This window comes from Anolis carolinensis, chromosome 1 (assembly GCF_035594765.1).
Source record: "Anolis carolinensis isolate JA03-04 chromosome 1, rAnoCar3.1.pri, whole genome shotgun sequence".
In the NCBI taxonomy this organism is placed as follows: domain Eukaryota; kingdom Metazoa; phylum Chordata; class Lepidosauria; order Squamata; family Dactyloidae; genus Anolis; species Anolis carolinensis.
The window spans coordinates 256,784,230-256,810,359 of NC_085841.1; the positions used below are offsets into that span (position 1 = coordinate 256,784,230).

The 26,130-nt window shown below is 39.0% G+C and overlaps 1 protein-coding gene across 5 annotated transcripts in view; it reads right to left on the bottom strand.

Annotated features, from left to right (window-relative positions):
* Positions 1-26,130, bottom strand: part of nckap5 (NCK associated protein 5) — an 856,064-nt gene that overhangs the window by 450,077 nt on the left and 379,857 nt on the right. The window lies entirely within an intron of this gene.

The following is a 26,130-nucleotide window of genomic DNA, read 5'->3' on the forward strand; positions in this document are numbered from 1 at the left end:
ACCATGTCTACCCACTCTCCCCCCCCAAAACCCCTTGACACCAGAACATGAAATAGATTTGTATAGTTTACAGCAAGGGCTAGAAAAACAGCCTGGGGAGCACACTTGGCTCACCCCTGCTTACAATTCTTCACTGAGCATGAAAAAAGCCATGAGCCTAGCTAAGAGATAAAGGAAAGGAAAAGAAACACAATCCAAACAGGGCCAAGTACTGCATCAACCTCCCTGTTTCCAGAAGCCAGAATATCAAGGTGGCTGTCCTTGTAGCAATAACACTACTTGGACCAGACAGGGGATTTAATACTGTTTGAACACTGCCTATGTGCTACAGCGGTAATGATCTGAAAATATTTGCCATGTCTGATCTTCCTAATAAGCTTGAAGGTACCAGAGGGAAAGGCCACTCAGAATAAATTAAATTTGTTTCATGCAGAAGCACAATTGCATGCAGATATGCCCTGCTAATATTCACAAATGCAAGACTAGGAAAGGAAAGTCTTTTCTTTATGGATATTTGCACTAAAATATATGGTAAAGGGCAGATTATCAAAATTATATAAAAGAGGATCAACCAATGTTAGGTCCTGACCAAAAGGCTGAAAATCAACTGATGTAACCAAATTCTGTCATGTGCAGAAAATATGTCCCAATCTCTGTAGACAAAACCACTCCACACCAGATAAAAGAAGCTACATCACATGACATAGTAGACAGGGTTTAAAGGGTTTTGATGGTATCTAATATGTATGTAGGTTTCTACTTAGAGCTAGCAAGAGATTATAGGCCTGGGTTCTTTAGATGTTCTCCTTTTGATGTTATTCCAGTTCTGACAGCCATTGGGATAAACCTCGAAGGAATATTCTGTTCTAGAAACAATAGTCATAGACATTCAGTCTCCTAAGATTGTTTTTGTAGTCCCCAAGCTTTTCAGTTTTTCTAGAGAATCCTTTTGTTTTTCAAAAAACTAAAGGAGCAGCAAGTCACATTTTAAATAGGTTGCAAAAGACCTGATTGTTCTGATTAACATTTTAAAAATTACTGACCTGTTTAAAACTAGAAGTGGACTTCCTGACATGTCCAGTTTTGTTTTTCATTCTTAGCAATCTGTGTAATTTTGGGGGTAAAAACTAGCCCACAAAGGGATGCAGCAGCCAATTTAAAAAAAAACAACACTTTTACAAGTTTTGCTACCAGACAAGTTATGTTATTCCAGTCTACTTGAAACACTAGAGACATGCATGATGGAGTTGAGGAATTTCACTGATATACAACAATCATAGCTGAAATAATTGGCTACTGGATATAAACAGATGACACCACTGTGGAATGATTTGCCCTAGAAATAAACAGGGTCCATCCAAGAATTCCCTTGAAACTCATATAATGTTTTTCTTAGCTGTCTATGCAAACAGCATCTCCATTTTGAAATAAAGTAACATCTGGAGACAACCATCATAAGATTAAACATTAAATTCAGCACTGAAGTCAGACACACTAAATGGCCTGTTCTTTCTTGTATATCATAAACACCAAACACATGAAATCTCTACTACTTTCAGTTCTAATGCAAGCGTACAGGTACCTGTGTGTACTTGCTCATAAAAAGTATGCCTGCCTAATTCTAACTGACAAAGTCTTTCATTTAAATACACATTGAATGAGCACTATATCCAATCGGGTTTATGTTCATGCTGCTTATGTAAACTAAGTTTGTAAGACTTAAGTCAGCCAGCCCCATATTTAACAGCAATGAAAATGAAGGTATCCACTTGGCCAGGAAGGAACAAAACACATATATACTGTACACATGGTCTTTTGATTCACATGAATGTTTTCAGATGGAAATTTTACACAGGGAGCATTTTAACTATTTCCTTTGGGAATTTTTCTCTTTACAAGTGGTCACATCAACTCAAAGTAGCCACTGGCCAATTTGTGCCTAAAGTTAAAAACAGACATAAGTAGAATCATAGAATCATAGAATAGTAGAGTTGGAAGAGACCTCATGGGCCATCCAGTCCAACCCCCCTGCCAAGAAGCAGGAAATCCATTCAAAGCACCCCCAACAGATGGCCATCCAGCCTCTGTTTAAAAGCCTCCAAAGAAGGAGCCTCCACCACACTCCGGGGCAGAGAGTTCCACTGCTGAACAGCTCTCACAGTGAGGAAGTTCTTCCTGATGTTCAGGTGGAATCTCCTTTCCTGTAGTTTGAAGCCATTGTTCCGCATCCTAGTCTGCAGGGCAGCAGAAAACAAGCTTGCTCCCTCCTCCCTATGACTTCCCCTCACATATTTGTGCATGGCTATCATGTCTCCTCTCAGCCTTCTCTTCTGAAGGCTAAACATGCCTAGTTCTTTAAGCCGCTCCTCATAGGGCTTGTTCTCCAGACCTTTGATCATTTTAGTTGCCCTCCTCTGGATACATTCCAGCTTGCCAACATCTCCCTTCAATTGGACACAGTATTCCAGGTGTGGTCTGACCAAGGCAGAATAGAGGGGTAGCATGACTTCCCTGTTTCTAGACGCTATACCCCTATTGATGCATGCCAAAATCCCATTGGCTTTCTTAGCAAAACAAAAAATACAAACCAGTTGATGTAGATGTTATTTCAAGCAGCATTCAAAAGCAATGGTAGCCTTCCCTCCTCGCCCACTATCTGTTTATTCAAACTACTGGGAATTACATTGGCACTATAACATGTGTGCACAGAAAATGTTAACCCCTTTCTTTTATGCTCTTTTCCTACTGAAAATATCCACAAGGGCTCCAACTGTCCCGGTTTATTTTTAAGATTGGTTTTTGAAAATGAGGAGGTGGACCTCATTAGACAGACAGTGGTACAGTAGGGGACAATGGAGGGAACCATCAGGCTATGCTCCCTCCCGTCAGGATCTGTCGTCTGTCTTCCCATGTCTTTCCACCTTCAGATAGCCTTCCCCCACTTCCTCTTCACTTTCTTCAATGAGGAGTTGGGTAAACACCAGACTCCTCCAAGGGCACTCTGAGCTATGCTTCTCTATGCTGCCAGAAGTTGCCTTGCATCATGTGATTGGCTCTGTGGGCTCCATTCCAGCAGCGGAGAGAAGCAAGAGGAAGACGCTCCTCTCGCTGCATCTGATGAGGTCCATAGTCATGCAAAAACATTTTAACCATGCCAAAAGACTCATGTTAGCCATTAAGCGCAATGTTTATTGGCATCTGTCCTCCCATGATGGGATTTGCTCAGAGCTATGTGCCTCAGAGATCAAACTTGCATATTAACTCCCAATTTTGTTTCTCTTCTCATTTTAGCTTCTAATGAGCAATCATGAATCAAAGCTAGCTAAATGCAAAATACATAGCAAGTGAAATCATATTCTATGACAAGCAGACACTTTTCACCACTTGAGTGATGACCTGTTTCAATGTGTTATCAGCTCAGTGTTTCTCAGACTATCTGAGGTGAAGGACTGATAACCATTAAAAAAAAAAACATGCTAGGTGTTGGGACCATGTTTCTGCTCATTGGCTAGAGTTATTTCTTTTTTTTTTCCGGGGGAATTTGGCAGGGATCGGCAAGCAATGACTCAGGCACTGGCCACCGTTTTGTGTAACGTTGATCTAGCTTAACTCCAAATGAAATCTAGTTTAGTGTTATATTTCACAGCAGGGAAATTACAATGAGGAAGTTTTAACAACAAAGAAAATGAGCAGAACAGACACAACCCAGTCTGGCCACTGTTTAATCAGCTGGTCAGTCCAATGTTTAATGAAAGTGATGTGAACACTTTTTTATATATATTTCTGTCTTTATCTTGAATTATTACAGAAGGTGAAAAAGAAATCCTCTTCATATTCTAGCAGCAAGAAATCATAAAAATTTACAAGGTAAACAGAGAAAAAGATTTTGAGAGCCAATTGCTCCTTCTTTGCAGAAATGGTAATTTTATTCTCTTTCTCGTGTATTTTATGTGGCTAAAAGTCCTATCTACCTAATTTTTTTATAAGTAAGCAGTGCGGAAATAGCATTCTTTATGACAAAAGGGAAGATGAATCATAATCTTCCTCATGAATTTTCAACAGAATTGTTGAGGAGGCTTCTATTGTGAAGGCTTTCCATTTGCCAATAACACATGTAACAGGAGAGAAAAGGATTGCGTCTCATTTCCCAAGTTCACTCTCCTACTGCCCCCTGCCCTTCGAAAATATCACACGGAATAATTGGCAAGCAATAAATGTGCAACATGATAACACTATTTGCCAAGCCATTTGTAAGATATTACTACATTCCACCTGAAACAAGAACCCCCCACCTAGGCAAATTTCATTTTCGATCATTTTCTGCTCCATTTTAGTACACAATGCCTGTTGTTCTCCAGCAGCGTGCCGCCCACCTCCTGCTTTCTGGAGAGATGAAATAACAGTGGGGGTAAAACAATGAAATAATCTTCAGTTCTAACAGTCCATTTTCTTCATCAAAGAAGCCAATCTGAATATGTCATACTAGAAGGGAGGTGTCTGACCTCAGGTAGTAGATGACTTCTGTCTGATATGGAGAGGAGGAGATGAGAAAGGGGACTCGGGGTTTGATGCCTGACACATTGAAGAGGGAGAATGACAGTAGGTCTTCCTCAAGAACATGAACCTAAACCTTCTCCAAGAACCTAAGCCCATGCATACCAACCACACCTTTATTAGAATAGATACAGATATATCCATAACCTCAAGTGATTGGTTACAGATATCAGAGTACTTCAGCTTTTATCTTCTTTCATACTTCACCCAGTTCAATGTCAAAACAACTAAACAGAGTCACCTCAAACAAAGGTGGTCCTGCCATGTATGAGATGCTACTCTTTTTATGCTAACTCCTCTTTTTCTGTCTGTTCCAAGTGTAATCAAAGCAAGGCTACCAGGGTAAATTTGGAGAACACCTGATTTGTTCATGTCATATTTATAGTGTGTAGTAATAACAAAAAATATTTTTAGCAGTGTAGTAGGGCTCAAATTTATATTCAAAAGCACAATATATTAAATCCACTGGAAAATAACATTACTATGTTTAAATAATTTTTCACTTTTTAGATTTTGTTTCGTGAATACTCACTTACTAGAACCTCTGTGCTCACAAAAGAGTTGCTGAATTAAACTGAATACATGACCTAACAAATAATTTAGGAAGCATCTAAATATAACTAGAGAATGTCTCCCCCAAAAGAAAACCAATTATTGAAATGAAATACATCTTATGTATGTTCCAGTTCACTGATTTACTTGTTCAGCTGTCGAAGCAGTAAACCCAAGTTTATCAAACATCATGACAGCATTTCCCTGAATTAAAACCAGACTAGTTGAAACTATTGTACTTCTGTTTCGCAAAAGAAGTTGGTAACTCTTTTTTCTAGAAAGTGGGTTCATTCCAATCATGGTTGTACTTAGACCAAGCCCACCAAAATCAATGAGACATAAATTATTCATACCTGTATTATATCTCATTGATTTGATACAGAGAATTCAAAGTAGGATTATGTCTGGATGCAACTCTGTGTAATCAGTCAAAACTTTGTCATGCACAAGTGATTTACCAAAATTTCAAACGCCACATCCTTCACACATGCCACTGGCTCTTACAAAACTACTTTTACATGAAATCTTCAGTTTCTGACCTTTTGTTTAAATGAAGATTTCAAGCATAAAGGAAATGAACTTACTGACTATAGCACAGAGCTGGGACCACTCAACAGGTTGCTCTTCTTACTATACTCCAAAAAGGTAATTGTGTGTCTTGACACTAACAAGTTACAATTGTGGTTACTATTAAGTCATTGAAGAATATGAAAATCTTACTCTGGTTCAGCTCATGTGGCAAAATGACCCTATCTTCCACCCATCTTCCTCCCCCTCTCTCTCTTACATTTTCTGATAACAGCAGAGGTTTATATTCTTCTCTCTCTTTTTCAGAACTAGGTAGAATTAAGGAAGACAGAACAGGCAGTTGTTTTAAAAAGGGTTTTTTCTTAATATACAACTATGCCCAAGCCCTCAGTGCAGCTCATGTAGTATCTCATTCTCCTCCCTGTGATGTTTGGTCTGTCTTTCTCTTTTGCTCCTGCCATAGCATGAGGCAGCTGTCCTGTGACCCTTCCTCTTCCCTCTCCCATTGCTCATTCTAAGTCCATATATCTGCTCAGTAACAAATAATGCTAGTTTTCTTTCTGCTGTAAAGGAGTGAATTACAGTTGTGAGCAAAACAAACAAGCAATGCTCTGTTCCAGTTCTGCAAAAAGTAACTACTTGTATTCTCCACTGTCATCAAGTTGACTTTGACTATAGTGAGCCTCTGAATGAGAGACCTCCAACTAATACTGTCATCAACTGCCCCTTTCAGCTCTTGTAGATTCAGGCTGTACCATCTGTACTACAGTAGCCGTCAATGCTAGTCTTGCCTTGTTGATTTGTTTTTTCACCTTGCTAGATAGTTATTGTATTTTGACAAATCAATTGTAATTCTGTGAGTTTAGTGTGTGTCTATAATGTGGGTGTCAGCAAATACATTTGGATCTCATTCAATATTACTTCCTTGATCTCTACAATATACTTAAACTGACACAGAATAGGACTGCACATAATGTGAAGACAGGAAAGCTTGGAGAAGATGATGATGTTGGGAAAATGGAAAGAAAAAGGAAGAGGGGCTGACCAAGGGCAAGATGGATGGATGGTATCCTTAAAGTGACTGGCTTGAAACGAGGAGAAGATTCCTACATGGCCTTGAAGCATCTAGTCAATGCACACACTGCACAGGAGGTGGAATAGGAGGCCACAAATACTTAAATAGCTTTGGCTCTGCCCCCATCACATGCAGCATCTTGACATACAGCACCACAAGACATAATCTCTGTCCTCTGAAGGCCATCAAATGGGTATCTTCCCCAGCAATGCCTTTCACCACACAAGTGTTATAACCCTTCATCCAAACCATTGATAAAATGTGTTGTCGAAGGCTTTCATGTCCAGGATCACAGGGTTGCTGTATGTTTTATGGGCTGTATGGCCATGTTCCAGAAGTATTCTCTCCTGACGTTTCATCCACATCTATGGCAGGCATCCTCAGAGGTTGTGAGGTATGGAGAAACTAAGCAAGGAAGGTTTATATATATCTGTGGAAAGTCCAGGGTGAGAGAAGAATTCTTATCTGTTGGAGGCCAGTGTGAATGTTGTAGTTAATCACCTTAATTAGCATTGAATAGCTTCATCTCCTGGCTTCTTTGTTCAGAGTCGTTAGCTGCCCCTGGTTGATTCATGTCTGGAATTCTTCTGTTTTCAGAGTGTTGCTTCTTATTTACTGTTCTGATTTTTGAGTTTCTTAATATTGGTAGCCAGATTTTGTTCATTTTCATGGTTTCCTCCTTTCTGTTGAAGTTGTCCACATGTTTGTGAATTTCAGTGGCTTTTCTGTGTAGTCTGACATGATAGTTGTTGGAGTGGTCAAGCATTTCTGTGTTCTCAAATAATATACTGTGTCCAGGTTGGTTCATCAAGTGCTCTACTATGGCTGATTTCTCTGGTTGAGTTAGTCTGCAGTGCCTTTCATGTTCTTTGACTAGTGTTTGGGCACTGCGTTTGGTGCTCCCTATGTAGACTTGTCCATGGCTGCATGGTAGACTCCTGCAGAGGTGAGGGGATCCCTCTTGTCCTTCGCTGACCGTAGCATTTGTTGGATTTTCTTTGTGGGTCTGGAGATAGTTTGTACGTTGTTTCTTCATCAGTTTGCTATATAGTCATGTTCCAGTAGCATTGTCTCTTGATGTTTCATCTACACCTGTGGCTGGCATCTTAAGAGCCCCATCTGATGAGGTCGTAACATGTAAACCTGCAACATCCCAATTTTCACATCTCTCTAGGAGGGCAAGGTAACATTGGAGAGCCTTGCTTGGGTTTGTTCCAACAACAACCTACACATCCACATATCTGTATATAGATAAGGCATATATGTCTTTTGTTGTTGTTGTTTTGAAAAAAAAGTAGACTCCTCACAATCAGAACATTGCTTTCTAAGAGCTCAAAGTTCATCATCTATACCAGAATCTTTCACTGTATTCATGCCAAGCTCAAGTGTGCATATAGTCAGTGTGTTAATTAAAGATCAGAACTACACAGTATAGTTTAGCTTTGGGGTCCAAACCCCATATTTGCCTGATCATAATAGCATAATTGAATAGGGAAACCATCAGGTGGAAGGAGTTAACACTTCCTGCCAACCCTCACCCACCCACTTCTCTTAAACTTACTTCTCTTTCAGCTGTGCCTGAACTAAATCTAACAAGGGCAAGTGAGAAGGCACAAATGGGAGAAAACATAAGTAGATAGGGAAGGGTTAAGTACAATGGTCTATCAGTCCCACATTTTCAAGTGGATTTGGAAGCTTATTGTTATAAAGGTTAAGCACAGTGGCCTTGCTTTGAAATCAATGGCACTGTATTTATTTGCAACTAACTTGGTATACTACCTATAACTAATGTTAGATGGATCACAGCCATGCAAATAAATGGACACTAGAAAAGGGACAGAGAAGAAAACATATTTTACAAACTGAAATAAATCTTTGCCCATTGCTTTTTATAACTTGCTTGAGAAAATGTTGGTCCATTGAAATGTTCAAGATAAGTTATTTTTATTGTTACATGATAATACAATTGAATTAGTAAGGGAGTCAAGTGTCTATCATATAACATTGATTAGAAACTGCTGGGTTATGCGCTGCTGCATCTCCTACTTCAATAATTGAAAAACCGCGCACATTGCAAGAGATACAGTAGGACACTGTGGGTCACACATCCGCAAGAAGCATAAATCTATGTTTTGAAATTCTTATCAGTCAGCTGAAGGCCTGACCTTGAACACATAAGACAACTTTGGAACAAAAAATGAGCAGAAGCAGTTGAACAAATGAGAATGCTCATCTGGTTGTAACAAAAAAAAATGATGAATTATTTCTTTGTCTAAGATACATATTTAATTAAGTGTTGGGTTTTTTTTTTTTTACAATTCAAAAGCAATATCAGCGTAAGTGATAACATTAGTTGGTAGAAGAGACTTCACTGTTTTAACCCATAAAATGGATTACCAATGCCCAAAAATGAAAGTAGGTCTCCAAAATTACTCCTTGCTCCCCGACTATCAACAAAGAGCATTTCTCTTCAGTTGTCACTGTTAAAAAATATTAACCCAGTAATATAGATGTACCCTACCTCCAACACACAGCCTTTGGGCAATTGCACAGGCTTTGGACTGCTGAGCTTAACCTTTTAAAATTAAAGTAGTCACAATTCAGTATTATTAGCTTCCCTGTGCTTCATATCTATTAGCTACTGAGGTATTGCCCCAGGCACCATAATCTCTTCTTAGCTATAAAATGGGATTTGTTCCACACTAGAGGGAACTGCGGCTCTGATATTAAATATACCCAATGGAAAGCGCAGGACTCCCTCCAATTTTCCCTTGATCATCTTCTGCATGGGTTATCCAGTGCATAAATGTCAACTTCTTCCTCGGGGCTATTTTTTTAAATGTTTTAATGTGTCTGCTGTAGGTTTTTTACACTGAACATTTTCTAACTTTGCATCGCCCATATAGAAAAATTGGCTGGATAAACTCTAACAATATTGTTCAATATTTGAGCAACAATATTGCTCAAAAATGATGGAAAAGATAAGGTGCAGATGGGGTTTATGGTTGTATTTTTTATGGTTGTGTTTTTTTTTAAAAAAAGAAAAAGAAAAGAAAAAGGCAGGAAAGCAAAAAAAAAGTAAGTTTTTTATACTTTCTCCAAACCCAGTTCTTCCCAATTGAGTATCAAGCAAGAGTTCTAAATCTAACTAATCCGAAAACACCACCAGTAAAATACTGAACTCAGCTCTTTTAAGGCAGTTCTAAATTTGATCAAATTTTACATACACTTGTAATTGAAACTGGAAGTATATACAAAGAATGTAAACAGCAATGCCTTCAATGCAGCAACATTTTCACTAGAGGCCTGGAGAACCCAATGCCAGGCTTACCCATATATTAAAAAATTAGTACAGGATATAAGAGCACCTTTTAAAGTATAACAAACATTCTTGGCACAATTCTACAGAAAGAAAACAGAACTTTGTTTTTAAAAATGATGTCCTGCTCACTGTATTCATATACCTATTAAAGAATTCTTGCAAGCACTACTTGGAATTACTATGTCCTGAGAATCTGCATAAAATTCTACTTGAAAGTGAACTTTTTGGTTATGGGAGCTGTTTTTAATGTATACAGCTCCCCCTTCTGGAAGAAAAGGCAAATCAGCAATACTGGCTACTAAACATTCTCACTACTTACTTACTATGTTAAGACTTGATGAAATGCTGTAATTCATCCTCCATATTATACAAAATCAATACAAAGAGTAGGAAATGGACCCATTTCCCCTTACATTTTATGATGCTGTTATGGTGATTCTTAAAATTCATTAACATGAAAATAAAACTGAAGGTTATAAAAAACCCCAGAAAGAAACTGAACTAAATGTGTTTGAATGCAGAGAAAAAAGGCTGTATAGTTTCTGGATACAACTGTTAGTGTTATCCAAATATTTTGGGAAACACTGGAATAGCTTCTATCAGACAGGAAACCATTTCTGAGTTGAGAAGGTAAAATATTAAAGTCATGCTAAAATTCAAATACAGACTACATAATTATACGAAATTTGGAGAGTGTTAACATCAAAAGTACTGAAGTGATTTGTTGAATTATGGCAATCCTATGTATTTGCCTAAGAAAACCCTATGTATTTCTTAGGGTCTTCTTAATTTGTTCAATCCATAGATTGTCTAGGCCAGCTGCTTTGCCATTTTTACATTTATTGAGGGTCATATCCAATTCAGTTGATGTAAAAGGTTCATGAAGGTGGTTGTTCTCATTATCTGGTTGTCTGACTATTGGCTTCCTTCCTATTTTGGTGGAGAGTTTGGGTTTCCCATTCTTCAGAATTTGATGCGCTATCTATCTGTCTTTATGTTGGCATGGATGTTCGTTTGTCAGCCATCTTAACAGCCTCCATGCCTTCTGGCTGCTCCTGCCCATGTCGACTTCTGTTATCAGCTTTATCCACTGTTCTTTCTTGGCTTCAGAGATGGAGGACAGAATGCTCTGTGCTGTCTGGAGAGTTTGCTCACTAAATGGGTCTTTATTTGTGGAGCCTGTAGTAGTCTTCCAGCAAGGCAGTTGTATCAGGAGTAATGCCCTGAAGGTAGTGTGTTCTGTAGCCTCTCGGTATAGAGGCCGTGAGCAGGTTTTTACTATTTTGATAAAGTGCTCGTATTCCTCAGGGATTGGGGTGACCGATATGATTCTTGTCATCTAGCATGTCTGAGAATTTGGACCAATCTGCCTTTCTGAAGTTGAATCTTCATTTACATCGAACTTCCAGAGGTCTTATGGTTGGGAACAATTGGCATACCATTGGCCGATGCTGTGTGTTTGGTGCTGGTGGTCCCACTGACTTAGAGCATTGCTGCACAATGCTGTCGCTCACAAGTTTTTTTTCTTCAAATTTTATTTTGATAGTAGTCCTGGGTTTTTGTTCCAGGATTTTCCGCGGATACCAAAAATCAGTGGATGCTCCATTCCTATTATATACAATGGCGTAGTAAACTGCTGCTCCTTATATAAAATGGCAAAATCAATCTTTGCTTGTGGGAAGGTTTTTTTTGGTTTGGAGAGCTTTTTTCAATTATTATGTTTATTCTTTAAGATGTGGATGGTTGAATAAATGGATATAGGTGGAGGAGTAATGTTACAAGAACTGGGCATTTTATAATCTCTCTGCACACTATTTCCAGACTGAATTTTGTCCCAATAGCAACTAGCAAAAATGCTAGGACTGCATCACATGATGCAAGCTTCAACTGTAGGTTCCAGGTATTTGGTGTTTCTAAAGTGTGGGTTATTCCCATGATTCCTAAATTGATTGGCAAGTGACTTATTCCTCAATTCCCCGTGTAGAGATTGGGTAAAAACACCCAATTTGACATGTGATGGGAACCTCCTCATGCCCCTTTGTAAATAAAATGATGATGTTATCATGGAGGGAGGAGCTGAGATGGGCTGTACTGTTTCCTTTCTTCCATCATTACCATTTTGGCACTGAGAAAGAAGGAACGGTAATAGATCTCTTTTCAAATGTAAATAAAAAAATATTGAGGTTTAATGTAGAGATATTGGTGCTTATAGTAAATGAAATGTGCCTTACACTTCAGGAGATTATTATGTTATCTTCACCTTTCGTTCAAAAGTATAATGTTTCAACGGGAATTCTGTCATCAAAAGAAGGATAAGGCTCCACTTTGACTCCTCTGAAATAACAAAAACTACTGGAATACTTTGCCAGGAGACCATCACCTCAAGTGTTAAAACACATATGCTCACAAATAGAAGAAATCACATTAATGGGATCTTGTGTTAAGAAGTATTTCCACAAGACAAAACACACAGGATTTTTTCTATCCCAAAAAACAAAAATAGATGAAGAGACAGTAGGAGGAATCATATGCCTCCCATGTGATGGCAAATCAAATGGATAAATCTTTAAAAAATGGAGAAAAGGATTAGTTGTGATGAGGGTAGGAAAATCTTCCGTTTAATTTCAAAACGTGGTGTGGCGAAGCTTAAGGGAAAACCAACAATCTCAAACATTTTACTTATCCCTTTGGATGAAGTCCTAGAGGAATAAGGGTAGTGATAAGTTCTGTATGTATAACTACCCCCACCCCGGGTGGGATGGTATCAACTTTGAAAAAAGATTGAGAAGGAATCATCTAACTTTACTTTGGAGCAAAAAGAATCAGTTAGCTAAACAAATACCTTCACCATGCCAATTCAAATTACTCCCTTTGAATTAAATAAAGCTTATTCCCAACTGCGTGAGCATAGAGCTGCTGTATCCATTTCTAATAAGTCAATTTTTCTAAGATGACACGATGTGAAGGGGGAAGTCGAGATATTTGGGGGATTAACCATAGAGGATCAACAAGGCTAGGCTGTTAGATTAGGTCTCTGAGTTACCAATCTTTGAGCTGCTTTGATCCCTTCCTGAATCTGTCTTTATGTTTAGTATGCATTTGGTTGTTTGTGTACTGTGAAAGTGGTGAGGGTAGAGGGGGTCTATGTCCCTGTGTAGTATTGTATAGTATTTATACGTTGTCCATGTGTTGTGAATGCTTGGATTGTGTCCTGCTGCATAGTAGAAAGGGTTGGGCTGGATGGCCCTTAGGGGTCTCTCCAAACTCTTGGATTCTATGCTTCTATTATTATTATTATCATCATCATCATCATCATCATCATTATTATGTAGAGGCTGGATGGCCATCTGTCAGGAGTGCTTGGATTGTGTCCTCCTGCATGGTAGAAGGAAGTTGGTCTGGATGATCCTTAGGGGTCAATCCAAACCTTAGGATTGTATGATGATGTTATTATTATTAGTAGTAGTAGTAGTATTAGGATTGAGAGGCTGGGTGGCTATCTGTTGGGAGTGCTTGGATTGTGTCCTCCTGCATGATATAAGGAAGTTGAACTGGATGATCCTTAGGGGTATCTGCTAACCTTAGGATTATATGATATTCTTATTCTTATTATTATTGAGAGGCTGATTGGCCATCTGTTGGGAGTGCTTGGATTGTGTCCTCCATGGCAGAGTTGGGTTGGACTGGATGGCCTTTAGGGGTCTCTCCTAACTGTCTGATTCTATGATTCAATTTGTATTATTATTGTGCAGATCTTGGATGGCTATCTGTCAGGAGTGCTTGGTTTGTGTCGTCCTGCATGGTAGAAGGAAGTTGAACTGGATGATCCTTAGGGGTGTCTCCTAACCTTATGATTGTATGATATTATTATTATTATTATTATTATTATTATTATTATTATTATTATTATTATTGAGAGGCTGGGTGGCAATCTGTTGGGTGTGCTTGGATTGTGTCCTCCATGGCAGAATTGGGTTGGACTGGATTACCACAGTAATTATTTCATATTACAGTAGAATCTCACTTATCCAACATTCGCTTATCCAGGGTTCTGGATTATCCAACGCAGTCTGCCTTTTAGTAGTCAATGTTTTTGTAGTCAATGTTTTAAATTCATTGTGATATTTTGGTGCTAAATTTGTAAATACAGTAACGACAACATAGCATTACTGAGCACTGAACTACTTTTTCTGTCAAATTTGTTGTATAACATGATGTTTGGTTCTTAATTTGTATAATCATTACCTAATTTGATGTTTAATCGGCTTTTCCTGAATCCCTTCTTATTATCCAACATATTCCCTTATCCAACGTTCTGCCGGCCTGTTTATGTTGGATAAGTGAGACTCTACTGTATATTTATAATACTATCTGCTTAGAACTGGATTATATGAGGCCCCTTCTACACAGCTGTATAAAATGCACACTGAAGTGAATTATCTGGCAGTGTGGATTTAAGATAATCCAGTTCAAAGCAGATAATATAAGATTATAAATGGGTAATATAACTGTGTGGATGGGCCTTGAGTCTACACTGCCATATAATCCAGTTGAAATCAGATAATCTGTATCTTATAGGCAGTGTGGAAGAGGTCTGAGGCCTAACTGTGCCTGTCCCCTGGGCTGAGTAGGTTGCTAGGAGACCAAGTGGGCAGAGTTTAGCCTTGTAACTGGCAGCAATTGGATAAAACACAATTATTCATCTCCCTCTAATTAAGACTTTATTTTTCTTTTCTTTTTGTTGTATGAACGTAGAGGCATGGATGAGGGGTTGTGTTGCAAAGTTTAGTGTTTCTGGGATGTGTAGTTTTGTTGTTTTGTCCTAGGCCGAATTTTTTTTATCCTTTTTTTATATATAGATAGATGGAGAGCTGAGGGAGAATGGTCAATTCTGAAGGAGTAGCAGGAACCAGTGGATGTACACCTCTGTCAACCGAAATCACTATTACACAAGATAGACCAACATTAAGCATATACATCTGCTGAAAGTCTAGTAATTTTGTCTATTGTTGGCTATATGTAAGAGTTGAAAATAAATTAAAGATGAAAAAGAATTCTTCACAAAACATGCTAATAGTTGAAAGTTCAATCTGGAATGTCCAGCAGGAGGCAGACATTTAACATTAAACAATGATGGACAGAGTAAAAGAAGGAAGGAAGGAAGTATAGGGAACATGGGAGTCCTCCAGATGTTGAACATTTGGAGGACAAAAGTTCAATTCCATATTAAATAATATTCTATTAATATGCACATAATTATTCACACATAATAATCATAATAATAATAAATCCAATGTGAACCATCACAAAAATAGACTTACTGAATCAACTACTAAATGATAAGTTACCACTTACAAAAGCCCAGGTGAACTTTAAGGATATAAATAAAGGTTAGCTGGCAAAACATGTGCTCCCTCAGTACAAGATAGGCCAACAGCTAAACTAACAGAGTCAGGATGTGTAATGGCAATAGCACCATGAAGCTGAAAGAGAAATGGATTAATAGTTGACTTCTCAACTTGAAATGGTTTCATGACCCTCATATCTCCAGTTCTAACATTTGCACTGATTTTCTCTCCAAGGGACATCAGATGGAAGTTCAGATGGGAAGACTAAGATATTTAAAAGAAAACATTTTTTTCAGTTAAGACTACAACAAAGCATATATTAAAAAAATTATAGCCAAGCTGTGTTTTCACCCCTTTTAAAATTTCAGGATATTTTTTTCTACTTCAAAGTAAATGTCACAAGATGAAAATTTAACTGCAGCTTGAAAAGCCTTCATTTTCATACAGTGGTGTTTTATTTAAAGACTTATAAAACTGCTCCTCTTGTAAAATTATGAACTTGCTTGTCAAGGAGATTAAGAACAAAGGTGAGCAATCCATTCTCAGGTACAATAAGAAAAATATGCTGACATCTTTCTAAACAATAACAGCTAGGCATAAACCACAATATACACCTGAAATGTTCAATGATGGTTAACATCACATCTGTTAACCTGACCTCCAACTTAATTTCTTTTTCATTTGAGGAGATTTTAAAACCTAACCCATGATTAATAAAGCAGGATTTGTAGGCTCCTTATGCACACCTATACACAACGAAAGACAGAAAGGAATATGTCTTAGTAAAACACTCAACTTTTGCATGAATGTGTAATTCTTCATTAAAGACACAATTAGTGGAAACTAATTCGAATACATTAAATGTTGGCATCTCGCTTCTGGAGAAGGGGATAATTTGGCCTTTGGTATCTCATCTTTTAACACTTCATTTACTGCTAAACAACATCTATTTCCAAATGACCCCAATGCTTCTGCATCAACAGACTTTCCAGTTGCCATGGGCAATTGCACAGATTTATCTCTTCTGTGATTTTTTTTTAAAAAGTGCTTCCAAGCTGGAGGGAGGTGCACTGCGCTCCCATGTGTGCAGCAAAAGCAGGCATGTAACTCCTGTTAGGGTATAATGAAGCTCAAGACCAAGAATGTATGTGTTAAAGAAAAACCCAAACTGCTGATCATAACATGCAGGAGCTAATCTAGGTCAACAGTTAAGCAATTAAGTATGGACTACACCCAGTGTGCTCCGGTTTAGTTTTTGCTTTTGGATCTCTCTCCTTTGGGAAGAAGAGGCTGAAGAAGCCATTGCTCTTGCAATGCTTTTTGCATCTTGAAATGCTTACAAGGACCATGTAAGTTTGCTATACTGTAAGATTTATGTTTTCATGCAACACTGCAAATTTATGTTTGCACTCTGCTGTAAAGAGTAAAGTTTTACTATTTTTCCTTTTGCAACTGTGCGAAGTTATTGTGTCTTTGTTGGACTAGACTGAGTTGCGCTTCTCTTCTGTGATTTTTAAAAAAGTGCTTCCAAGCTGAAGGGAGGTGCACTGCGCTCCCATGTGTGCAGCAGCTATTTCAAAAGCAGGCATGTAACTCCCACTCGCGCAGTAAAGACCCAGCATGCTCCCAATAGAAAATGCTGGGTCTCACACAGCCAACTGTGCCGAGTTCAGATGCACTCCCTGCCAGCTGATTAATGGAGCAGCATTAATGTCAGAAGAGGCTGGAGTCACGTTGGGTAGTCGGCAAGGGGGAGGTAGCTGTGTCACAATGGTAACATGAAGTATACAGACATTAGGGGGAGAGGGTTAAACAATAACATCTTCTATGATAAGGGTAAGTGCTTTGTCCATATTGTGGGGCACTGGAATATTCAACCTATAAAGTCATCAGGTAGTTCGCATTAATACACTACATGAGCCTCCTTTCACCTAGAGCTTTCCCCCTACACACCTCAGAGAGCTAGAAGCGTATTGGTTGTTTTTCCCCCTTTTTTAACAGCCATACTTGACTGCTTTTAAGTTAGAGCCAGTTTAATTATATTTTTAATTTTATATGATCTGAATGTTTAAGCCATTAGAAAATGTGTAAGCCACCTTAAGTCCAGATTGGGGAAAAGGTGGGGCGATATTATCATTATCATTATTCAGGATGATAAAACTTGATTGAATAGTCTTATGTCTAGTCTAACCTACTTCACAGGAAATTCAGAAAGACCACAAGTCAAGCAAACATAAATAATTTGTCTTGCCTGAAAAACCCCATAGGAAAAGATGTCAGGTCAGTAATTTTGATTGAACATTATGAAGCACATCTTGCTTACCTCAGATGCACTAGAGCAGTGGTTCTCAACTTGTGGGTCCCCAGATGTTTTGGCCTTCAACTCCCAGAAATCCTAATAGCAGGTAAACTGGCTGGGATTTCTGGAAATTGTAGGACAAAACACTGGGGACAAGGCAAGAAGAGAAAGGCACTCCCAAAACATTTGGCCACACAGATCCCACACTTTGCCCAAGTGTGTAGAAAGCTTTTCTGCAGAGCCAAATGCATTGTGAGTAGAACTGGAAAAGTTTAACTAGATATGTTAGGGCTATGTTGCTTTCTAATCTAAGCTGAATTTCACCTATGTTGTTTTTAACTTTTGCTAATGTAGATTGCTTAGAACAGTGTTTCTCAAACTCTGCTCCCCCATATATTATTGACTTCAGCTCTCACAATTCCTAATAGCTAGTAAGATGGCTGGGGTTTCTGGGAACTGAAGTCCAAATCACCTGGAGGAGCACAGTTTGAGAAATACTGGCTTAGAATAACAAGTTCAGCAGCTCAGCTGTTCACCACTAGGGGCTTCTTCATTAATCCTACATAAATGGAATAAACTTCTCCACCTCCATCTATCGAATGTGCCTGGGGTTAGGAGCAGGAAACTGCCCTTGCAATCCTACTCTTCCTGTACCATACTGCTTCAGTCTACAAGCCAAACAAACACTGCTGAAAATGGGATGACACTTAGTCCTGTGTGGGAGTGGCACCAAAGACCCCTCATCTGAATTGCTTCTGTTAAAAACTTGGTGGAGCTGTTAGCATGAGAAACATGGAAGCTCTGACTCTCAGATAAAAATTGAGTGAATTGTCATCTAATCAAGCAATCCAACCTTCCCTTCCTAACTTCCATGAAATAGACTCTTCAAACTAATCACTAAAGAGATGGGGACTTCCCTTAGCAGTTCTTGCTATATCACTTCTTGCTTCACTCAGCTGCTTTGGTAATTGTGCAATCCGCCAACAATTTTCTAGAGCAAACAGGGAAGGAAGGATCAATTGAACACTCAGCTTTCCACTCATGCACTCTCTAAAATCTGCTGGCTTACCCTATCATTGCATAGCCTTTATCATATCTTTAAAAACATATGAACATTCATAAAAGGAAATTCACTCATGATACATTCTTGATTTTCTTTCTCATCTCTAAAACAAAACTCTCCATTTAAGTGACAATGTTCTCATACTAGCTCTATGTACATATCTTTTACTTTGTGCATGCTTTTTCAATGAACTTATTGAGCGGATTCATGACAAAGTCATGAAATAAACTAAAACTAAAAAATCTTGACATAAATTAACTGCAGTGATTTTTTAAAATGTATAAAATGAATCTTTTCTGTAAACCAGGCCAGCAAGCCCATAAATAATTGGTATTATTACCACAAGGGCACAAGAGTCCAAGAACACCACCATGGATAATATTATCAAATGATTTAGCTTGAAAAGTTAATATTTCTTCTTGATAGATAAATAATTAGGTTCTGTTTTCATATAAATCTACTACTCCGACCATTATTTCTCTTAAGACCCCAAGGAAATAGCATCCCAAATGACACCATTCTTTAATGGTGCGACATCCCCCTCCTCCTTTTTTAAGCATTATGTTCTGTGGAGGGTTTGGGGGACAAAAATTATGGTGCAGCAATGATAGGGATGATCACACTGAAATTCATTAATATAACTTGGTTTCTTATTATTAGCACCATCTGAGCCTGTTGAAGGTCTTAACCAGGGTGTTAATTTTTCCCAAGAGGGCTTTAAATTAATTAGTGGTTTACATGCTAACAAAGAATCTGATACATTCATAAATCAATCTAATGCTAAAAGATTCCAAAAAGGGAGGGAACCAATTCAGATGGGACCTCATATTCAGTTAACATGGTGTGTTTCTACAAAAGGGTGCAGGTGTGAATTAGATGGCTACAGGGAAGAAGCCGCGATAATCACTTTGTATCACTTAAACCCACAGCGGGGGACACAGCAAATAAGGGCTTCTGGCCCACCCTGAGTGAAATCTATGGCAACATGAAAGGCAATTCCATACAAATGACTCCACTTTAACCTTCATAAATAGATAGCTTGGATCCCATAATTTATGCCACAGGGCATGGAACAAAGGAAATGTAACACAAGTTAATGTTGTTGAAATTCAGGAACACACCTGCGTATGCAGAGTTCTGATGCCACGATACAAGTCATATTCCTGAATGTGTATCAATGCAAACCCACAAATGTGTCTATATACACTGTGTTATACTTAATGAATCTTCTTCCTCCTCCTCCTCCTCCACAGATTTCAATAAGGTAACCAATTATAGTACTAGCAAATATCCATCAGGTCACTGAATGAGCGGATTTCATTTCTCTTCAGTGAGAATAAAGCAAAGTACATGTAAGCATCTGCTGAATTGTTGCCATTGAATCCAGCAAATCCAAGGGCATGCCTACATTGCAACCAAAGTAACTTAATAGCAATTATCTGGGAATTTAGGGGAAGTACTTTTGTAGGTGTCTCAAAATAGCTTAAACAGCATCATCCTTTAGAGGATACCATGACAACTGAAGAAAGACAAGTGTTAGATTTGTATGCCTCTTATCTTCCCCACCTTTTTCTCCACACACACACACACGTGCACACACACACACACACACAAAGTGGGGGGGGGACCATGCTTCATAAGGTATTTTGTCTGTTAATGATAGAAACGTTCTGTCTGGAATGTACATATAGAGCAGAAACTAACCTCAGAATCCACACCAATAGATCAGTGCAACTTACATCCCAGGTAGATATGGGACCATTTTGTTTTTCTAACGAATAGTTTGTTTGAGACATCCATGATTTTCAATAGTGCTACCAATATGGAAAGAAAGCTGTGTTGAAGCTGCTCCTGCAGAAAACTTCCCTTCAGCCAGTTTATCCAGGTAGTTATTCTGCCTTCCTAACAGTGCAACTGGGTTTTGACACACAAGGCTGTGCCATAACGGACTGATGGTTCAGAATGCAGCAACCAAACCTCGGCGGGCTCCTGCCTGGTTTCTAAGGACAGCTTTCAAAGTGCTAACTTTGTACTGCAAAGCCTTATATGACCTTGGCCCTGGTTCCCTGAAGTAACATTTCCTTCCATCTGTTCCACCTTGTGATTTCAGGTCACCAAAGGAGACTGTGCTCCATAAGATGGCACTGATGCTTAGAGCTTCCTCTTCTGTTTCCTGGCAAAGTATTCAGTACAGCTTACAAAACAGAAGTGCAATATCCAGAAACATACATACAGATAAAACCCCAATAGAAGCATTAAAACACATTTAAAATACATTTAGCTTTAGTAATGAAAACCACCAAGTCACACAAATCACCTGTTTGCAGGAAAGCTACTCTAGACATAATGGGAAAAAGGTTTTCTTAAACATACTAGTTAAATATCCACAAGAAAAGCAAATGCAGATGTCCCTAAGTATCATTGCCAAGGTGCTTTGTGTTTCCCATAATGAGTCATGTTCACATTCAAATACAGTTGCATAAGACAGACACCTTTTCCCTGGATGTCACCTTTGTGCCTTAAACTCAAGTATAATGTTTGCTTCTGCACTACATTTGACACATCTGTTAAGGCAAGAGTTCAAGGATAATCACTTCAAAGGACAATGCTATCATAGCAGTATTTACTTTTCTTTCTTAATTGTTATACTGTCTAACTACTTCTGGCTGATATGATTGTGATCGGGCAAGACAGTGTCATCATAACCCTTGTAGACCGGCTGCAGATCAAACACTAGTAGGAAGACTGACAAGGAGCCGTGCGTTTGAGTCAGTAAAGCCTGCACAGGATATTCTTAAATCAATTTATGCAGAAAATGCAACTACTTGTGGCTTATTTATTTATTTGTTAAACCTGTATTTCTCCTTTCAGCTAACAAACAACACTCAAAGCAGCCAATAGTAGTAAAATCAAATAAAAAATATGAACAAATCATACAAACAGATGAAAAATCTTAGCAAAAATCTTGTCTAACGATCTCCACTTAGATTCCAAAGGTCTATATGAATAAAAGTCCCCTGCCTTGTCATTGCCCAAGGCTCAAGCTTGGTACAAGAGTAGGAAGGCAAGCTCATTTTCTGAAATGCTGCCATCTAGATAGCTAGACCATGTTCAAGATACTGACCAGGAAACACCCAATAGTCCCTAGGCCAGGGATGGTGAACCTATGACACGTGTGTCAGCACTGACACGCCTAGCCATTTTTGCTGACATGCGGCCGCATGCCAAGAAGGACGTTTTATCCTTGGCTCCTGCACAGTGAGGTGCAGTAGCCGAGGATGAAACATTTGCTGTAGTCTGGCAGCCGCTGCTAGTGCGACAAAAGGGACTCCACCAGGCAGGGCCGTTGCCCCAGTTCGGGGGGAGTGGCCAGGCATGGCAAGGGAAGAGAAGGCGAGCTGAAGAAAGGGAGAGAGAGCCGCCACTGGCCTCCCAGGCTGGGCCAGGCACAAAGAGAAGGTTCTGAGGAGGGATTTTGTTCAGTCACATCCAGCGGCGCAGGCAGTGCAGGGCACCAGGTAAGCTCAGCCTGGGCTTGAGGGGAGCACCCATTTGCCTGATGCCAGCCAGAGGTGGCTTTGGTGCACCATTTGAGCTCCCTCATCTAAGTACGGCTTGCTCCAAATCCCTGGGGCAGTGGGATTGTGCCATGTGCAGGGACGCCATCCCACCTGGGGCCCTCAGGAATCCAGCTGGGGCAGGGGAGGAAAAAGGCCAGCCGCTCGTTCTGTGCAGGCCCTCGGAGCCAGGCCCTCCTTTGCGGTGGTAGGCCTGGCTCTGAGGGCCTGCACCGGTGTCGGTCACATGGCTTGGCCACACCCACTCTTCTCCCTGTCGCCATGGCAACCCCTCCCTGACTCTCTTTCTCTTCCCTGCAAGAGTTTTCACCTCTTATCCATTCCTTTATCCATTATCTCGGATAACCGAGACTCTACTGTATTAAAATAAATATAGTGTCCCTATTTCACAGATTTCCACTTATCGCAGGTGGGCCTGGAATGTAACCCCTGCAATAAGTGAGGGAACACTGTATTAAATATAGTTACAATTATACATTTTTATTATTTAAACTATATCGCAAAATTATGGGGTTTTTCTCGAAGTGACACACCACACAAGTTATGCTTGGTTTTTTGGCAAATTTTGACACACCAAGCTCAAAAGGTTGCTCATCACTGCCCTAGGCTTTTGAAACACTGTTTGCTTTCCTTGAGACAAGGAAGCCAAGGAGCTTGACCTTTGCTGGCTCCATCACTTAACCTCCAAAAGATCAGGCTGCTCACTTGAACTGTCTCAGGTACAGTATTGCATTGGCCTACTTTTCCTCACCTGGTACAGATTGATCAGAACATTTTTCAGAGCTATCTGCACCCCCCACAAGAGTATGCTCTTTACATATGCCAGACAAATTTGAATGCTCTCTAATTAGTTGGCTCAAATACTTAGCCAATCATCAGACAAAGGTGTATTCTGTATACAGTCTACTGTAAGAAAAAGCTGAGAGAAAGGTAAAAACCTTTGTTCAAGCAGTTCATTCTCTATTGGAAATTTTCATTTAAATGAACTTACAAATGCCTTTGATAAACCCCAGAGAAAGAAAAAAGCTACCAGAATCTTATGATCATGACAGGCTTCTGGGCCATGTGAAGCATACCCCCAGTTCCTCCAACCACTGGACTGAGAAATTGGACTGGTACCAGCTTGTCTTGGAAGGTAACATTCTGGATGAACTGTAACAGATCAAAACCTTCCTGAATTGATCAACTCAAGCCCCTGCCTTCTGCCATGCACACACACAAAACACACAACCTAGCAATTGCAAATACAGTAGAGTCTCACTTATCCAACACTCGCTTATCCAACATTCTGGATTACCCAATGCATTTTTGTAGTCGATGTTTTCAATAAATCGTGATATTTTGGTGCTAAATTCGTAAATACAGTAATTACTACATAGCATTATTTCATATTGAACTACTTTTTCTGTCAAATTTGTTGTATAACATGATGTTTGGGTGCTTAATTTGTAAAATCATAAACTAATTTGATATTTATCCCTCCTTATTAGCCAACATATTTGCTTATCCAACGTTCTGCCGGCCCATTTATGTTGGATAAGGGAGTTTCTACTGTACTTAGTCCATTATACACTGTATAGCTTACAAATATCAGTATATTCAATTCTGTGGCACACATCCTCTTGTCTGTCATCATGGATTTTCTCTCTGTTTTTATTTTCTATTTCAATGAAATATTTAAACAAGCCTATAAGCCTTCTTCTGCACTGAGATGAGCAAAGTGTGGTGTGTTGGCTGTATTTGGCCTTAGATCCCACATTTGTGGCTCCTGAAGCCCACCACTTGGCTTTCAACCCTCCAAAACATTCTTCACGTTTTTGTTGGGGTTATTTTTTGTGCTGATTGAAGGTGTTTCTCACATGAAAACCATAACAGCCCACAATATGACCCTCAGCCATACACAGACCCACCCGAGGGGGAAAACAAAAACGTGTATTTTCATTTGAGTCCTTCTCGAAATGGCAACAGGAAGGATCACAACATTATTGGCAATCACCATTTTAGGAAGGAATGGTATTTCAGAGCAGGGAAGGGGGAAAGTGCATCCCAAGTGTTGGATTGGACGATATTGGTCTCTTCTTCTTATACTGTTGCCTATCACTATTCTACAAGAACAAATGTCTAATGGAGTCTACGTCCTTTCTTTATGTACATCTGTAAAGAAGAACAGAAGCTACGCCCAGAAAGGATTTTTGTTTTTCCCACTATGCTTTGTTGAATGACATTATTAGAGTTTCATGTGGAAAATCTTCCGGATTCAAGTTATAATGTCCCTTGAATCATGCATTTCATCAGCAGTGGAAGTGAGAGCAACCACCGTACACAGCAGGATACAGCTACTCTTCCCTGAGGGGTATGAAACAGAGATATTTGCTGAGGCCCAGCCACACAAGTGGTTAACTGTATAAGGTGCTGGTTGCAATTAGTATCCTGCTGCCAGAGCAGCTGCTACTCAAACAGCCTCTGCTAGAACTCTGTATGTTCCCTAAAGCCTGCGCATGCATGCTGTAGCCAGCCACTGAGTAGTATGAAAATGAATCCAAGTATGAAAGCCAGAAACTATGTATCCTTCTAGCTGTAGTTACTGATCCAAGCAGATATTCTGTTGCAATAGCTAAGATGACTGACACTCCCTGATTTTTTTTAAAATGTTATGGTTGGATTCCAAATATTTACTCTGTCAACAGAAAGACATGTTCACAAAAGATTCCTTCCATGCATGGAACCTTCCTTTCATTCACAAAAAGCAAAAGGGGGCTATCAAAGAGAAACATAACATCTTGAGCAATTAAATCAACTCTGAGGCAAAAGACATTCAGAGAGAGAAAAAACTCAAAACAGAGGTCCAGTTTTCAGTGACAACTTCACAGTAGAATCATAATATTGAAAGGGACATTACACTAATGTAGATTTGAAAGAATACACTGAAAGGGAACATTATTATTTCACAACCATTGTGTTTTGATATTCTTTCTAACAGGGTAGGTACTGTACTTTCTTCTGGTATCCTAATTTTCAAAACTATGCCTAGGACATCAGTGTAATGATTCCTAAAATTTCAGTATCACACCAGCTCCATCTCAAAATCTTTCCTTTCCTGTTCAGCTATTCTTTGTGACACATGTCATTCAATCTACAAATGAATTGGTAGATGAAAACCACATGCCATAGTGTTGCTTATTGATGAAAAGGTTTGTAACTAGGAACTGAAGATCATGTTTGGGGAGGACTTAGATATGAACTATGAGAAGGTTAACCCTCACAAGCCTCTAAATATATGACAAAATCTTGGAAATGTATGTCATTATGTTACAAATCATATGGGTTTTTTTTACAAATATGTATAAATGAAAGGTTTTCATGAGATATGTTAAGTCCACAGAAGATTTTGAACTGGCAGTCTTTGGCCATGGTTCAGTCTCTGAGCCAGCAAAAGTTCAATTACTTTAGCTAAGAAAAGAACATATTTACAGTGATAGGTTAGATGACAGTTTCTTCTCAATTTTAAAGCTTTTTGATTTGTTTTATTCATCAAATCAACTAGGGAGCATCTTCATATCTACACGTTGTTGTTTACAGGAACATGGTATGATATGGTTGTATTCTGCATCCATAGATTCAGCCACCAACTGCTTGAAAATATTTCTAAAAATCTAAAAACATTGATTTTTCCATTTTATATAAGGGACAACATTTTACTATGTATATTGTATATAATGGGACTGAACATCTATGGATGCTTAAGTTCCATTAGGGTTCTACAGGAGATCCAGGAAGGAACAAACCTCAGCAAATACTTGATGAAAAAGTG